Source organism: Hemibagrus wyckioides, unplaced genomic scaffold (assembly GCF_019097595.1).
Source record: "Hemibagrus wyckioides isolate EC202008001 unplaced genomic scaffold, SWU_Hwy_1.0 Contig6, whole genome shotgun sequence".
Taxonomy (NCBI): domain Eukaryota; kingdom Metazoa; phylum Chordata; class Actinopteri; order Siluriformes; family Bagridae; genus Hemibagrus; species Hemibagrus wyckioides.
This window is the reverse complement of record NW_026690808.1, coordinates 187,977-199,233: the sequence shown is the minus strand read 5'-3', so window position 1 is coordinate 199,233 and position 11,257 is coordinate 187,977. Positions and strand designations below refer to the sequence as shown.

Sequence of the window (11,257 nt, the reverse complement as noted above, 5' to 3'; positions counted from 1 at the left end):
TTTATTATGATGATGGATTTTCTGCATTTGTCATTACTATTCCATGGAGATGAATCCACTACTCCATGTAAAATGGTGTTAGAATTTCAGTCTATAATCAGACTTTTCTACAGGCTCGGTATCTCAACAAATTTGCAAAGGACAGACATTTTATTTTTGTCATTTTCTTTATTTTACTGAATTACTTCCAACATTCAATTCAACATTCATTGTTAGTGAGAAGGTCATTTTATGTGTTTGTAGTCTTTCAAGTAAATAATAATATTTTATTTTAAACTGCCACTCTGTGATAGCAAAAGGGGGACTATATTAGGCAGGTGGTCATAATGTTATGGCTGATCGGTGTAGCAGAACTCCATGATGCGCATTTTGAAGACATCACTTGCACTTATCCATTTGCCTTCAAAAATATTGGCACCCTCTCTGTACACATGCCTCCAAAAGTATAGGCACCCTATCTACCCCCTGGTATACAACATTTTTGGTGCCCTATCTGACCACCCACCTCCAAAAGTATTGGGATGCTGTCTGTCTGCTTGGGGACGAGTTTTGCCAGGGCAAGCACCACTCACATTTTCTTCAGGAAATGTAATTTATTCTTTTTTTTCTTTTAGGGCATTTACTGATGTCTTGTGCTGAATTATATTCATTGCGGCTGTGACTGGCTATGCAGTCCTTGGTGGGGCAGGTAAGATACAGTAGGAAATTACTTTTGCATTCTACTAAAACCCTAAACAGAACTGAGGTGCAAATGTTTTATGTGCATTAAAATGTTCATGGTTTTTAATCACTTATCTCAGTTTTGTTCAACAGCTTGGCTTTTTGGAAACCCCCAGTACATCATTCATGAGCAGAACTCTGCTGGAGGGTTTTGTGGAATTGGATCCAATATGTAAGTCTCTCGGAGTAGCTTATAGCTTTTTACAGATACAAAAGTGAACAGCTAGTGTATTTACTATTATATAAGTTAAAAACAACAATTTAAATAAAACAAAAGAAAACCATTAAAACATGTTAATCAGGTTTATGTGTGGGTGCAAAGCCTCATCTGTGTTTCTGTATATAACAGAAAGTTATATATTTAAGTTATATATTTAAAGTTATATATTTAAGTTATATATTTCTCTATATAACCAAAGCTACAGTACCATTGACCTCTTCAACTTAAATCGTTCTTAAGCTTCTTGATGAACTGAGGAGAACTCTCTTTTGGCTTATTTTCTCTCTCGGTGTCTGTGAGTGTCAGTCCCAGTGTCAGTAGAACTAATCATGTAGTGTATCCGGGTTGCAGGATTTTTTCATTTATTTGTTTGTTTATTTTTTTATTTAAAAAGCACAGAAGGTATCATTTGGGTATGAATCAGATCGTCTCTCGATATAGTGTCAAAAAAGACTACAACTATTCCAATCATGTCTAAATCAAAAGCCACTGCACCAGGCCAGAGGGGGCGCCAGAACGCATATCACAACATGTAGCAGCTCCGTTTAGCTCCTGGCCCAGGTGCGTGGGGTGCTGTGATCGTATAGTGGTTAGTACTCTGTGTTGTGGCTGCAGCAACCCTGGTTCGAATCTGGGTCACGGTCACTGGGCCGTGGGCTTTTCCATATCACTGTTGAACGCTAGGCATGGCTTTTGACCTCTGGCCGTTTTTCACTTGAAAAGCATAAGCAGGTATGACCCCGCTCCCCTTAAAGCTCACGTGGGCCAGTGGCGCAATGGATAACGCGTCTGACTACGGATCAGAAGATTCTAGGTTCGACTCCTGGCTGGCTCGGCTGCCTTTTAAGAGCCCAGAGGTGTGCCCCAAACTCCAGCTGCCGAATTGCCCTCCCATATGGTCTAGCGGTCAGGATTCCTGGTTTTCACCCAGGCGGCCCGGGTTCAACTCCCAGTATGGGAACGTGACTTTATTGGAGCTTGCCGCAGAGCTGGCAAGGAGTTCACCAAATCGCTCAGTTAATAACAGCCGGGAACGCTTCCTCAACAGAAACCAAAAACGTAGCGAGCCAATCGAATCTCTCACAATTTTATCGTTCTCCGCTAATCGCAACAATGGCCCGCCCACAGCAATCAATGGATCGTGCGCGCTAATGACGTGTCATTCAAGTCAAATGTATTTGCATAATTACAGTGTGGCACAGTAGCGGATTACAAACAAATTACTGCGTCAGGTTTTTTTGTTTTTTCATGTTTTTTTCAGTGTGGGATTTACCTTTTTATTTTAATAACTTTGTTTAACCTTTATTTTAGTAGGTTTGTATTTATCTTTAACGGTTGTTGTTTACACATCTAGATGTAAATATCTGGAAATGAAATCTGAGAATTCTGGTCTATAGCCTTATATACTTTTTTGGAACTTAAAGCCAAATTGTCTTCAAAGTATAAAAAAAACATTTGAGTATTTTCAGAGGGGACTGTACAAATAGTCTTAATAAGTGAGCGAGTGTGTATCTCTGATAGAAACTACTATATATTAACTGTACCAAGTCAGTGTGTTTTATGAGTATTGTTCATTTCCATCAATCTAACCTAACACTAGCCTACAATCTCCACAGAAGGTTGATCTGAAAAAGAGACCTCAGTCTGGGAATTCCTCCACATCTAAGAGTACATCCCCTACCCTGACTCCATCGCCATCCCCAACTCCTAAGCCTCTAATTGGTGAAACCCTGTCTTCTGCTTCTTCCCAACCATGTTCTAAAAGTAGTGGTGGCTCCAGCAGTGGCAGCATCACTGATGAAGGTCAGTGCAAATAAAGATGATCAGACTTTATGGTGTGTAGGAATGTACTCTCATTCACACTATTGCAGTTTACCAGTCTCTAACATACAAAAGCCAATATGGTTCTGGACCATGAACGTAGACACGGTATTCAGAAATGAACACATCTATCTACAAAATACATAGACCACCCTGAGCAAATTGTGTCAAGACATAGAGCAGGGTAAAGGTATAAACCATATCTAAGGTGTTGAATGTTCCAAGGAGCACAGTGGGTTCTATCATTGTGGAAACATGTTTGGAATCAACAGGATATCCAGCCAAACTCAGTAACCAGGTTAGAATGGCTTTGATCAGAGAGAAAACAAAAGCCCACTGACAACTTTAACAGCTTTAGAAGTCCTCTGCAGAAAAGGGAGAACTTGCTGGAAGTACAGCCATCTCAGAAGTTCTCCATCAGTAAGAGCTTTATGTTGGAATAGCTAAATGAAAACTGCTGCTGAATATAAGCACTGCTCAATATTTGGGCACTACCACTGTTATTGTGAAGCATGGTGTTGGCAGGAGTACTTCTCAGTGGCAGGAGGGGAAAGACGGGTCAGAATTAAGGGAAGGATGAATGCAGCCGAAATACAGAGAGGTTCTTAAAGAAAACTTGCTCCACAGTGGACACAGATTTTAGAGCCTCAGATTTTAAGACAAGGTTTAACCTTTCAGAACGACAACATGAAAATATCCAAGACGACCCTGGAGTGGCTTTGGAACAAGTTTCTAAATGTCCTTAAATGGCCCAACCAAATCCCAGACCACATAGGACTTCAGTGAAGCAACATGAAGATGGCAGTTACACCTGTAGCCTGTAGAGTCTTGTCAAAGTAGACTTAGAGCTGTACTCAGTAAATTGTGCACAAATCATATGTGATTTTTTCCTCTCTGTAAATTACCTGTATTGTTTTATTTACAGGTAGACATGGAGGCCTTTTTGACTCTGACTGATGGAGATCTGCAGGAGCTGGGGATTAAAACAGACGGGCCCAGACAACAGATTCTGGCAGCCATTTCTGAACTTAATGCTGGAAAGGTGTGTTTTTTAAAAACTGCTAGTCAGCGTTGTCTAATCTGGTCCCATGTTTATAGACGGTTTTGTTATAATATCATATGAATTTCAGGGAAGAGAAAGACAGATACTGCAGGAAACTATCCACAATTTCCAGTCATCTTTTGGGAGTAGCGCAGCATCCTGCAGGTTATTCACATTTTGAGTATTAAACACAAGATATAATAGATATAAGATATAAATTAAACATTATATAGATTGTAAATTTTCACATTTTTTGCAGAATCTTTGTGTACTTATTGCCATTTCACTGTATCTGGAAGCTCTAATATACTTTATATTTATTTTCTTATACTCCAGTTTGGGCAAGACATCAGCTGCATTCCTTTAACAAAAGGTAACACTTTTGGCCAGATGAGGGACTGGAGAATGGTGCCAACTCACTTCAAGACTGATCGTACCCAAAGCAAATGAGAAGTCACAAAGGACCTCACACGTTATTCTGCATAAGGGACCGCATCTTAGAATAATGCATACAAGCATTGACATAGGGTCGCATATTGGATGTGTCTATTTTGCCATCCAATTTGTGGTGTTTAATGTATTGCTAAGTTTGGGCATGATGACAAATAACTGTCTCAGATGATATGATGTACACCGATCAGCCATAACATTAAAACCACTTGCCTAATACTGTGTAAGGCCCTATCGATACAAAAACAGCTCAGACCTTTCAAAGCTTGGAGTCTACAAGAGCTTTGAAGTATGCTGTGGAATCTGGCACCAGCAGTATCTACAAGCACAGGTAATAAATAAAATAAGAAGGAATATAACAAAAAATACTAAAATACCCCAATTTAAGGGTACAAAAATATAACAAAAAATATACAAAAATATAAAGTATAAAATATACAAAAAAAAATAAAAAGTGAAGCGCAAACTTACATTTCACTGAAACGCAAAATAAAAGCAGCGTCGCAAATACATTTAAGTCATTTATATTTTGCAACTCTTTATTTTTTGTTTTAAAAACTTATTTTTTTCTAGCAAATTTCATTTTTGCGTTTGCAAAACTTTATTTTCTTTTGCAACACATGAATTCTTTTGCGAATATATGTGGCATTGAATTGACTCCATAGGGGTTCCATTTCCAGTCTCACGTGAGAACTCTGACATTTTGTTTGAATCAGATTGAATGCTACACTAGATAGTTGTGCAGTGTGAAAGCAACAGTGATCCGATGACTGTGAAAATCGTGCAGTGTGAACCCGGCATAACACCAACAATAAATCGCCTCTACTCACAAGGAATATCTGAGAGTCTGCAGCCTGTATTAGCTTAGTTGTCTGTGCCTTAGACCTCCATTGTTGTCCAAAAATCAATATAAACATAACAGCCACACCGGTTAATGTGTTTCCTAATCCCAAAATGTTTGGTGGAGCAATTTTTAAAAAAAACATTACCCTAAATACTCAGAATCACCATAACTGAAGTAAGCAAGTGCAAAAGAGCGCTATAGAAAGTTATAGCAATTATGAGCATTTTTCAATAAATAAATGTCATTCAGTGGAGCAGTGTGTCTGTCTGATGTGCTTTTAATCATTTTTTAACAACAATCGAGACAATCCATTCTTCATTTTAGTCTATGTGTAAGGATTGCTGAAAATATGATTAGTCCCGACTGACCTTTCTGACCTGCTTTCCTTTCTCGAATTTGCTAGAAACATGTGATTTTTTGTTCCCACAACATTTGTTGACCTCCAAGATGCATGCATCACAAGGTACAAGTACCACATGAGGTCACGGAGGTCAAACCATAATGCTTGCCTATGTCAATGCATGGCTGATCTCCCGCCGTGACTGTAAACTACTTGGTGTCCACAAGCCACTGAAACAAAGGAGCTTCCAGGCTGAGGTTGCAACTAGCCTTATTCTCCTGCATTCCCAAAGGGGCCGTCTATCACTCAACACCACAACTCCACCACCACCTCCCAAGAAAGTTCATGTTGGAGTTCCAGATGATGTTCATGTGGACCAGGTTGCACACTGGCCTGTGAAGTGTGGTCGTTGCAAATTCTGCAAAATCAATGCAACCACCACCCTCTGTGAGAAATGTGATGTGCGTCTTAGTTTCACTGAGGAAAGAAATTGCTTCAAATGTTTCCATTTGGCCTAGGTTATTGCCACATAAACAAATTTCATGGGGTTTCATGAGAAATGGGTCCGGCTACTTAATGCCCATTGTGACATATATGTAACATTACAGATCCCTGACAGTAGGGGGTGGTATTTTGAAGAAAAAAAAGTTGAGAAATGTGTTATTTGGCATCTATTTAATCTGTGTTATGTCCCCCATCATTTTCCCTGAAGGAGAAAGGGGTCTGGGTTCTTATGGGTTAAGGCACAGTGAACTCTATAATGTGTGCTTTAATTGTCTCTGTATTCCACAGTTTTACATTTCTACACAAACAAAAAGTTTAAGTCCACATCCTCAGATGCAAAATGTAAAATACTGCAAAATGTAAAATAATAGTTACCCACAAAAACAGGATCAAAATGTGGAGGTGAAAAGAAACTGCGCAAGATCGAAGCATGCTATCATATCTGTAAAATACGAGCCTGATGATGGAACTGCTGATTGCAGAAGCAAAATGAATTCTGAGGAGTATAGAAACATCAACTAAAGTTCAGGAAAAATGCCTCCAAACTAAAAACTTCAAAACTAAAAACTGGGAAATTCTTGTGAGAAAAAGTCAGTCACTTGATCTGAAACCTTAAGAAAAAAAGGGGGACTAGCAATAAATGCATGATATGGAGAAAATTGTGGACATGGCTGTAAATCATGAGCATCCCCTTCTAAATAATAAAACTGCTTGAAGCCCAAACTGGAGAAAGAAACAGAGTTCAGTTTTATTTATTTATTTTTTATTTACTGTACTTTAATGTACTTTTGTTAAGAAACTAGAAAGTACTAAAAACACACAAATTAAATCACTCTAGTGTTTCACTAACAGTGTTTTGGAATGACTGAAAGACAATAAGCATTCCTTTCCATTTTAAACATCTAACCAACCTTCATTTTCATGAACAGGATTTTTATTTATTTATTTATTTTGGAAAACACCTTAAAGACTACTGATATTATAAACTATTTCTTCTTAAAGAGTAACCTTGAGAGTTCAGAGTAACTGCATTATAAATGATGTGCTACAGTGGTGTGATTTGGTGTAAACTGTAAATCCACATTTTTAGTCCTCTACAATTTAGATTTTCAGATTTTTCTCTCAAGATTTCAGACTTTTTATACACAACTGTGCTCTGGATGCTTAAATGTAAATGTGCAATTCCCCAAATGTTACAGATTTTTCTACATTTTGGAAACAAACTTTAAAAGACTATAAATATCTGAATTTTGTGGGATGTTATTTGTCATTTTTCACATTTTAGTAAACCAAAGTTTCTGAAGTTCTTTAAAAAGGATTTGTATATGAGTGAAAAGTTCATTTAGTGTTGTGTTGCTTTTTAAAGGAAAATTATATAGACATACTGATGACTAAAAATAATCAGAATGAGACGGTAATAGGAGCAAATGAAAATATTTATTAAAGTAAACTATATAAACACTATACAACTATAAGTTTATTTACAACAATATTATTTGCAGCTACTATTTATACTAATTACTATTAGCAGTTATCTATATAGACAAGGATAGAGGGATAGATTGATAAGGGACGCTCTATGAGGGATGAGGGATATTAAAACTACTCCTTGGGTGCTGGGTTCACTCTACAGACCTGTAGGGAAGAAAAGAGTATACTTTAATATTAAGTTCATCAAAAACAAGAATTAAATTAATTTCTACTTACGTGTGGAGAGCTTGAGCAATGTATAGAAAAGAAGTGAGGGAAAAGAAATGGAACAGAAGAAAGAAAAGAGGAATTTGGTAGAAGGAAGGACATTGCTCAGAGCTTCCACAAAATGTCCATCATCTTCTGGACACTCTGTCTGAGGAAAGGTCTCAGTTTGCTGGCTAAGGCTGCTGGGTCTTGGTAGAACTCCGGGGGCTGAGTAAACAGCACTTCAGCGAGATCTGTAAGCTGATCCTATAGACAAATTACATCATCACTGTCACAATCCAACATAGTGTCACTGAGTTTAGGATACAATACTGAGAATTTGTGGATCACAGCATCAGAAGATATTAGACACTTACAGTAAGCACTTTAAAGTAGGTCCTTGCTGCAGGCTTCCACACGTCTACCTCCCACATGCTGATGAGCGCAAACAGGCGCTCCAAGAATCCTCCCTTAAGCTTTAGGAAAGAAAGACGACAAGCTCCATTAATATCATGTCATATCAGGGTTAACAACATGGAAAAATAAAATGAGATGAAATAAACCATGTTCTGAAACTACATTCAAGCATGGCTTTTAAATCTCCTGATAAGACTCTTACTGTCTCAGGTATTGAGCTGTTTGTAAAATAGCCGAATAGAAGCAGCTCGAAAAAGATGTCCAGGAAGTTGTAGTGGTAGACCTGCACAGAAGAGAAAAGTTACAAGAAGAAATTAGCTTTACATAATGGAGTCCTGTTTTCTATCACATCAAAATCTTTTAGATTTAAACATTTGTCATGTTACACAAGCATTTATAAGCTTACATAGGACCCGGAGAGCTCTGCTGCAATCCAGTCCTGATAAGAAGGAGTCTTCAGGAAACGAATCAGAGCCTCGTAGTCCAGCTGTACACGACCTGCATCCTGTTAAAACAAACAAACAAAATAATCACTTTGGCTTCAGTTTTTTTAACGTGGAAACTCATTTTAAACCCTAAAATGAAGCAGTATGTAAGCCTCAGCATGTCCAGTACTTTACTAAAGATACACAGATGATGTATGACATGGGCCAAATGTCCAACTACTGCATATCCCAGAGCCCTCTTCATTATGTACATTTTATTTTAATATTTATCCTAAGAATGTCCTTTTTTTAGCAGGCTGTGATTGTTATAAAATTAGCTTTTGATGCTTGTTATTTTAATTATTATTCCTTAATTACTCATATTACCCTTCTGGAAGAATGGTCAAAAATTCCCATAAACACACTCCTAAACCTTGTGGACAGCCTTCCCAGAAGAGTTGAAGCTGTTATAGCTGCAAAGGGTGGACCGACGTCATATTGAACCCTATGGATTAGGAATGGGATGTCACTTAATTTCTTATGCGAGTCAAGGCAGGTGAGCGAATACTTTTGGCAATATAGTGTATGTATATATTCATTCAGAGATCTAGTGAAGACCACACCTCTATGGGTCAGGGCTGCAGGGCTCTTTTGGCAGCAAAAGGAGGACTAACAATATTAGACAGGTGGTCATAATGGAATGGCTTAAAAGTTTATGCATGTGTATACACCACTGTTCAAAAGTTTTAGAACACCCCAATTTTTACAGTTTTTTATTGAAAATTATTCAGTTTAATGTCTCATTGCACTCTGAAATGAAAGCATAGTACAAATAAGCAACTGGAGTTAAAAAAGAAATCATGGAATCAATTTATAGACCAAAATGTATTCTAAACCTTTGACTCATCGAAGTAGCCACCTTTGGCAGATATAACAGCTGAACACACTCGTGGCATTCTTTCTACAATAGAAATGAAATATTCTTCAGAAAGTTCTTCCCAAATCTGTTGCAGAAGTTTCCATAAATGTGTGGCACTTGGTTGCTTTGCTTTCACTCTTCTGTCCAGTTCATCCCAAACCAGCTCCATGGGGTTTAAGTCTGGAGACTGTGCTGGCCACTCCATGTTTTCAAGCTTACCATCTTGTTCTTTTTTCCTGAGGTAGTTCTGGCATAGCTTGGACTTATGTTTTGGGTCATTATCTTGCTGTAGGATGAACCCCTGACCAACTAGGTGCATACCAGAGGGTATTGCATGGCGCTGCAGAATGCTGTGGTAGCCGTTTTGGTTCAGGGTGCCTCTCACTCTGTACAAGTCACCGACCCTGGATCCAGCAAAACAGCCCCAGACCATCACACTTCCTCCTCCATGTTTGACAGTTGATGCCACACACTGTGGAACCATCCTTTCGCCTACTCGACGGCGTACAAAGATCCTGCATGATGAACTGAAGATTTCAAATTTTGATTCATCAGTCCATAATACCTTCTTCCAGTCTTCAGTAGTCCAATGGCGGCGTTTCATGGCCCAGGCAAGCCTCTTTGTCTTATTCTGACGTCTTAGTAATGGCTTTCTTGCTGCAACTCGTCCTGTCAAACCTGCAGCTCAAAGTCTTCTCTTCACAGTTGAAACTGAGACTTGCTTACTACGACCACTATCAAGCTGTGCTTGAAGCTGTTGTCCTGTGAGCTGCCTATCACGCAAGCTGTTCACTCTCAGAAATTTGTCCTCTGACTCAGTTGTGGCTTTGGGTCTGCCAGACCTCTTCCTGTCAGAGTTTGCCCCAGTTTCTGAGTGCCTTTTGATGGTGAAGGAAACTGTACTCACTGACACCTTGACTTTCTTTGCAATTTCTCTGTAGGAAAGACCTACATTTTTAAGTGTTATGATGGTCTGTCTCTCTTCCGTTGTTAATTGCCTTTTTCTCGCCATTTTTGTAGCGACACGCTACTTTCTGCAGTACAATACTGTTCAACTGATGCTCACGAGGGTATGGTACCACAGTGTGTTCCAACACTGCTTTTATGCAGACAGAGGGGGTTGTAAGTAATCCAGAAAAGTTGGAACACCTGTAGGAATTAGTAGCACCAGCTTTCAAGGCTTGATCAACCTCCATTGCTGCAGAACAGCTTTAAATTGTTAACCATTTTGTGTTCCCTGAAAAAGGCCTTTTTGTATAATTCTGAAATGTACATTATTTTTCAGTTTTGGGGAACCTTACCTTTTTTTTAATCTCTGGCAGTTCACCACTTACCTTTGTACCATTTCAAGCTATTCATTGGACTTGAACGACTTGAATTGCAATAAATAACTGGAATAATTGGGGTGTTCTAAAACTTTTGACCGGTAGTGTATGTGTATGTGTATATACACACTTTACTGTGCAAACAGTGTGTATGTGTAAAAATAAGAATTACTAAGAAAGAAAAGCTCAGATATTTAGAGACAGACCTTTTTTATTTATATATCTATTATATAAGTCAGTATGAGTGAGAGTGAGGGGAATCACCTAGTCCCACCCCCTGTGAGGAGTCCATCCCCTCTGTACACCATCATGGCACCTGTTAGGGGGTGGGATTAGACAGCAAGTAAACAATTTTGTCCTCAAAGCTGATGTGTTAGATGCAGAAAAATGGGCGAGCGTATGGAGAAGGGCCAAATTGTGATGGCTATATGACTGGATCAGAGCATCTCCAAAACTGCAGCTGTTGGGGCATGTTCCCAGTCTGCAGTAGTCAGTATCTATCAAAAGTGGTCCAATGAAGGAACATAGGGTTATGGCAGCGACTGAGGGCAGG

General features: G+C 38.8%; 2 non-coding genes across 2 annotated transcripts; both read left to right on the top strand.

Moving 5' to 3' along the window:
• Window positions 1–1,702: 1,702 nt before the first annotated feature.
• trnar-acg (transfer RNA arginine (anticodon ACG)) lies at window positions 1,703–1,775 on the top strand. The gene has a single exon. It is a non-coding gene; the product is annotated as a tRNA-Arg (tRNA).
• Window positions 1,776–1,829: 54 nt separating this feature from the next.
• Window positions 1,830–1,901, top strand: trnae-uuc (transfer RNA glutamic acid (anticodon UUC)). The gene has a single exon. It is a non-coding gene; the product is annotated as a tRNA-Glu (tRNA).
• The last annotated feature ends 9,356 nt before the right edge of the window (window positions 1,902–11,257 follow it).